We start from the raw sequence: 7356 nt of genomic DNA, 5'->3' as shown, positions 1-7356 counted from the left end.
CCTCTCTAACACTAACATCAGCCTCAGCCTCCCCCCCCCACATTATTATTTTGTCCCTTCTCATTTACTATACATATTGCAGTTCACACTGAGCTATCTGCCCACCCTTCCACATTTTGTTACAACGCTATTGTACTATCCACACCTTTCTGTTTCTTTTCTTATCTTCCCAACCCTCTTCCTTAGTCTCCTTATGATTATCCCTCCCCTTATCTTCTTCCTTACCTCTTTTTTCTACTCTTTCGGCACCCTCTTTTCCTCTATGTCTTTTTCTCCATTTAAAAATTCATCCTGCTATTCTCCACAACCTCCTTTCTCTCCTCCCCTCCTCTTTCCCTCATTCCGATCTCAAACTTTCTTCTCTCTTTTCTGCCCGTCCCCCTTTCCTCATATTTTCCTCCCTACCGTACGCTCTTCCATGACGTTGTCAGGGAAACGACTTGACGCTACTCGAGCGATAATAGAAAAGTGTTTTTCAGCTAAGGGAGAGACACTGACGTCACACATCTTGGCAGCTGTGCTAACATTATGCCACGAGGAAGTTATTTTCCGCCCGGCAGCTCCGTGTCACCTCTCCGTTGTGTACGAACCAAGTTTACATTCGAAAAGTCGCACGTTGGAAGATGGGTGTTGTTTACCCATGTCATCAGACATTGATGAAGGTTTTAACAGCGAAAAAATCGAGTTAATTTGATCTTGCCTGGGGCACGCATTTCTAGCTGTTTTGTTTATAATGTTTTTTTTTTTTCGAGCAGAATGGATGTTTACGCGTGCCCTTAATTTAAGAGCACACACACACAAACAAACACACACACACACACACACACACACACACACACACACACACACACACACACACAAACACACACACACGCACACACACACGCACGTACACACAAACACACAAACACACACGTGTACACACTCGCGCAAGAACACACACACACACACACACACACACACACACACACACACACACACACACACACACACACACACGTATAAAACACACGCACACACGCGCGCGCACGCACGCATAAACACACAAACACACGCACTCATACACATACACATACACAGACACACACAGACACAAACACACACACGTTCCTAGTCTTCCACTCGGTCGAACACACACATACAATAATTCATGCACACATAATGAGAGAGAGAGAGAGAGAGAGAGAGAGAGAGAGAGAGAGAGAGAGAGAGAGGAGGGGAGCAGAGATATATGGTATTTAAAATAATAAAAAAAAAAAAAACAGCTAAAATTAAGACGATGACATTTACGCAAATCGGCAAATAATTCTGCCTTGAGCCGACAGAAAACACGCCAACTAGGCAGTTTTACAGTAAACGCCTTGCTCTCAACTGTTTTTGTTCACCGATGCGTGACACGCTAAAATTAAACGTTCTTATCAGAAGACTGTTTCCATCTATCACTTTCATCATCACCCCCCTCTCGTTTCCCGACCTGGGGTCAGTGACGTGGCGACGCCCAGGCCACATTATCTCCCCCTGGCTGTTTTACGTACAATTGACTCCTTGACTACATCCAACAAGCTTGAGTTGTGAACGGAAGAACACCCGAGTGTTGAAGATGTTGTTAAAGTAAAGGTGTGTACACCAGTTTTACGGCACTTGCAAAACAATAAGGTCATACAAGTGCCAAAGGGGGCTCTCGTGGCCTAGAGGTTAAGGTGTTGGCCTCTCATTCAAAGGTCCCGGGTTCGAATCCGGGTAGCGACCAATTTTTTTTCTCTAAAATTGTCTCTTTTCACCTCCTTTCCTGCTCTCTAGCAATGTTCTGTTATCTGTTTCCTCCTTTGCCCCCTCCTCTGGGCTCCTGACTCTTTCTGCAGCCTTTCTACTGCTATTCCCTTGCTCCTCCTTACTGCTGTCTTTCTGCCACACCCCTGATCTTCTGGCTTCTGGTAGGAAAGATATACACCGAGCCTTCTCGGACAAGGGCGAAAAATCTCGGAGGGCCCGTGTGCAAGTTGCGCACGTTAAAGATCCCTTGGTGGTCTAAAATCGATAAGAGTAGGCTTCGGCCGCCATCCGGGCAAAATTCAAAATTCCCTACCAACTGAAAATATTAGGAGTGTCCCGCGCACTCATATGACCTTATGCAGTTGCGAGCGCCGTAAAACACTTTACAAAAACAAAAAACAAGTGCCGAAGACTAGAGGTGTTACAAGAGAGTAACAAACACAAAAAAGAAGGAGGGGAGATAAAGGCGATAGATGTTTGATATGAAAGAACAAGCAAACCACACCAGAGCACCCGCCAACCACCCACCGATCGATTCAGCTCGCGGGTTTGAAAAACAAATAAGATAAAATAAAATACATCTTTATTGTCCAGATCTTGGCACATTTTGTTAAATTTTGAAAGACCCAGGCGACTTGAGGTGAATTTTGGTCGGATTATGACAGAATAGTAACATTTGCCCCATACGTGAAAGAGAATCTGGCTGGCTTTACTCAGCCTAATGATTCCTATTGGCAGTGTGCGCTAGGTATTACGATCATATCAACCCTCTCCACAGATTCGCTATTATAAATGTTTTGCGACCCCATTGACGCCAATAAATAATTTGGGATGTGAGCTGATTATATTTTTCCCGTCAGAGCTAACCCCGGTTGATACCGATAGCATACAGCATCCAACCAGCAAATAGAGCTACTGGGTAAAATAGACTTCCTCATTTAGGAATCGAACTCATCCTTTCAAGTTACAACGTCTAGTAATGTAACTCTAAAACCAAGGCTCAGAGTTACAATATTCTAATGAAGGCGCAATTTTTATTTTTGTTAACTTAAATCATGTTCTAAATACGAGATATTACATAAAACACTTACCCAAAAAAAAAAGAAAAAAAAAAGAAAAGATTTTTAAAAATCCGAATAATCTTACGATGTTGATAGAGATTAATTGACCTCTGAATCACAAAGTTCTATCTGACATTTTTGGCGTTTTGAGTTGCATATACTAATACCATGATTTCAGAAACCAAATATTCTATTATATCTATCAACATCGTAAGATTATTCGGATTTTTTTTTGGGTAAGTGTTTTACGTAATGTCTCGTATTTAGAACATGATTTAACAAAAATAAAAATTGCGAATTCATTAGAATATTGTTACTCTGAGCCTTGGTTTTAGAGTTACATTACTTGACGTCCCCAAGTCAAAGTCAACAGTTACGTCATCCACTTGACCCAGTACATAATAGATCACTAGGAAGGTAATATCTCGCGACATTGGAGAAAATGGATGATTCGAATTATAACGCCAAATTTCACATTTTCCGCGCTCTGAGCCAATCCGGTTTTGGTAGGGGTGGGAGGGTGAAATTACTAAAAACCAAACGATTTAGACTGGAAAATGCACCAAAAGCAACATTCTTTCCACAAGCTGTCCCTGAGCAAGATTTCCAATACTCTGACAAGCAGTTTCAAGTTTTCTACTGTTTGATATTATTACCCTACTGATCTCCTTTATGCAATAACTTAAAATGTACCTGGGGTGCAATAATTAAGTTTTTCGCTGTTGCACGTAAAAGATGGGAATTCGAAATACATCGCCACCTTAGAATTACAAAGTTCTATCTGACATTCTTGGCCGTTTTGAGTTACCTATGACCATGATGTCAGAAACCAAATGTTCTATTAGATCTATCAAAATCGTAAGGTTATTTAGAGTCGTTATCAATATATTCAAAGAATTACATTCGAATAAGCTTGACATGTTGGGAAACTTAAACTTTTTAAAGTTAAATTTCTCAAAACTAGGTACTGAGTAGATATAACCTTGTAATTCTAGGGTAGCAAAATGAAGCAGTAATTATAGATCTTTTACGCTCCAATCGACACTATTTAGATCATTAGAGAGGTGGCCAGCTTCAGTTCTGCTTATCAAGGGAAATCAGGGCCGGTTAGGATACAACATCCCAACAGAAAAAGGAGATACTCTGAGAAAAGTCCCCCTCCTCACATGTCAATCGAATGTACATGCTCTAAGGTATCGAATAAGCCTCTCCCACCCCGCTTGTTAATTTTCAGGTTTCTTTTGCGCACCCCCCGCTCCTTATTCCAAACCCCCCGTTTATTTTTCCAGCTTGCCACGACCGACGATCATTTTGTGAAACATTAGATCTATATCTAGAATCTAGATATCTGAATGAAACTTCTTTTTTTTTGGGTGCAAATGGCAAATTACTCCCAGTATTAGTGCCGGTACCGGGCTGGGCTACCTCAATTTTCTGTACATTAAAATAACCAACTTTTGTACATTGGTTTACATTTGTTAATGAAACACTGGTTTGTTCTTTAACGGGAAAAATTGTCACATTAATTTATTAAAATCGCTAAAATATCATGATCTCTTGTTTTTTTATTCACTGAAGGAGAAATAAATCAGATTTGTTCCTACTAGTAAAGGGGTATCGGGTTGAATGTGCCACCCCCCTCCCTTTTATTCCAACCCCCCGTTTATTAATTTTGGACCACTTGTCCACCCCCCCCCCCTTTTATTCCATTCCTCAGAGTACGACGGCGAGGTGCCTAACCGCTATATTACATAAGCGCAGGTGCGTGAGTGAGTTCAACTCCTGTGTGAGCAAGTATCCGTTTCAAAACATATCCCCGACTGTTTGCTGTGATGCTTTGTCTGTGTTGACTTTGACAGTCAGGATCGAAACAGGCCGCCTCCTGAATAAACAGAATTGTGTATATGAGAGCGTAAAATATTTCCTTTTTGGCAACCATCTTGTATATATTTTTCGCATGTTTCTGGTATGTTCCAGTATGTGTGTGTGTGTGTGTGTGTGTGTGTGTGCGTGCGTGTGTGTGTGTGTGTGTATGTTTGCGTGGAGGGGTGTTTTAACGTTTCTGTACTTACACTCGGTAGTTGAGTTGTACGAAAATTCGTCCACTTATTAATGGTTAACAACGACGGATATAGCTTTTAGATTGGTGGTCGCTAATGTTTGCCCTTGAGCAAGACAAATCAGTCCTGGCCCAAAATGAACCCGGGCGTTGTATTGCAACGACAGCTATTTTGTGTTTGTGTAGACAAATTTATTGTTTTGTTGTCGTTTCCTTTGTACGAACAGCGTTTTTGTATGTTCTCCTGATCATGTACCATTAACACATATTTTTGAAAACAAAACAAAATAAACCAACCTCCCCCCCTCCCCAAACCAAACCAAACCAAACAAAACAAAATAAAAAAGGCCAGTGAATTCTATTTTTTCTTTTTCTTTTCTTTCTTTCTTTCTTTCTTTCTTTTTTTCTTTCTTTTTTTCTTTCTTTCTTTCTTTCTTTCTTTCTTTCTTTCTTTCTTTCTTTCTTTCTTTCTTTCTTTTTTTCTTTCTTTCTACATTCAACCAATGCCGTTTCATGAGTACGATTACGTAGTCCTGTTCATATTTCATTAGGTCAAACATGACATCCTGGGATTTCATAAAACGCTTCGGATTTCATAAAACTCCTGGAATAAAAGGCTGTTCATCATACTTCACTGTATTCCTAACCGGTGAAAAGTTAAGAAGGCGAAATACAAATCCAAGAAACATTGGAGACATAATGATACCCATATTACTAACGCTGTTTTAAGATGAGGCTCACGGTAGAGTAAAGGAATCTTGCGGTGTGACATGAAGCATGCGTAACCTAGATACGTCACGCGACTCATTTGAAACGAAAACGTTGGAACAAGTAAAATACAACGTTGCTATGGGCACTTCTAAATAATATGAAGTCAGTTTGCACGAAATAAGTGTAATTTTATAAATATTTAGGCAAGGTGTAGCCTTGTTATACTGCTCTTATATCATGCACTTCATTGTTTTGTTTTGTTTTAGTAGAGGTTTTACGGCGCTCGTAACTGCATAAGGTCAAATGAGCGCCAGAAGATAAGAGGTGTTACAAGAGAGTAGCAAACATAAACAAGAAGGAGGGGGAGAAAAGGACGATAGATGTTTGATAGGAAAGAAGGAGCAAACCACACCAGAGCACCCGCCAACCACCCACATATCATGCACAAATAGAGTCAAAAATGCCAATCATAAAAGGAAAAACAATACATTGTGTTAATACTGATGTTAAATCGAAACAAATTAAGGATGCATTGGAGGGCAGCAGATGTCGTCAAATGCCAAATGTACACGACTGTCATACTTAATCCTCACCGTTGAAGTTTTTTTTAATGGTCAAAGAAAAAGTCATGGTCGTGTCAGCCTCTTAGTTGGAGTTTTGGAACCGATATCTCCGAAAAGCAATGTCAGACATGACGCGTTGTTTTGACCCACGTACTGCGATCGAAAGGAAAAGGGATGTTCATCTTTTTATGACTTGCGCGACAATCTGATCAATAACAAAAAGGACTAGGAATATGATGAATGGCGGGGTCGCATGTCCACCGTCCTGTACTGACCACTAGTATTTATGAGACCAATCTCCCCACATGGGGTCCGGTACTGACGCCCATAAAAGCACGACATGGCGACAGAGCCGGATTCTACTTGTGACCTTCATCTGGACCTACTGAATAGGCCATAGACGTTGTGAGAAGGGATCGCGCAACTAATGCGTCAAATCGCTGAGCGCTTATGGCGTCAAAGCGTTACGTGCACTCATGGAGGGTTTACAAAGCATCAATTTAGCTGGCCGCTGTCTCAAATAGTCTCAAAGAAATGTAAGTGCTTTTAAGACTTTGAATCTGACTACTGTCAGGGTGCTTGTTTGTTGATCTATTACTGTTGGGATATTGGAGATAAGTTATATGTTTTATGATTCAACTGGGTAAATTTGGCTGCTTTTGCACCTACGCGCAAACATTATTTTCCCTATCAGGGGTACCACAAAAAAAAAGAAAAAGAAAAAGGTATCCACTTTCAGATGTGTCCTCAAGTGCTAAAGTCTTGACGATAATAACGAGGTAATAAATAATTGATGCTCGAACATGAATCCTTGTTGGGGGCCTTTTTTATCTTTGAGATTTTCTCAAAACGTGACACTTAGGTGCGTGCGGAATGAGGCTGTTGGCATGTACGTAAGAGTTGGCCTATGATATCCTAGGCTGATCACTGTCAAGTCTGCATTTCTTAGCTTTCTTCAAAAACTTTTCTTCCTACAAACCAAGAGTTTGCTTTCTACAAAAAACACAACAACTTTGCATCCTACAAACAAACAAAAATTGTTTCTAAGGGTGCACACAACGGGTGAACAAATGTGAGGCAGCGTGGTGGAATCAGGCTCTCGTCAAAATAAACAAAGTGAAGAAAATTGCATTTTTCGGCAGGTTTTTAAACTTTTATAAAATTTTGCTTTTTGGCTCAACACCTTTCA

The sequence above is a fragment of the Aplysia californica genome, unplaced genomic scaffold (genome assembly GCF_000002075.1).
Source record: "Aplysia californica isolate F4 #8 unplaced genomic scaffold, AplCal3.0 scaffold00021, whole genome shotgun sequence".
In the NCBI taxonomy this organism is placed as follows: Eukaryota; Metazoa; Mollusca; class Gastropoda; order Aplysiida; family Aplysiidae; genus Aplysia; species Aplysia californica.
Note: the sequence above shows the minus strand (reverse complement) of the source record.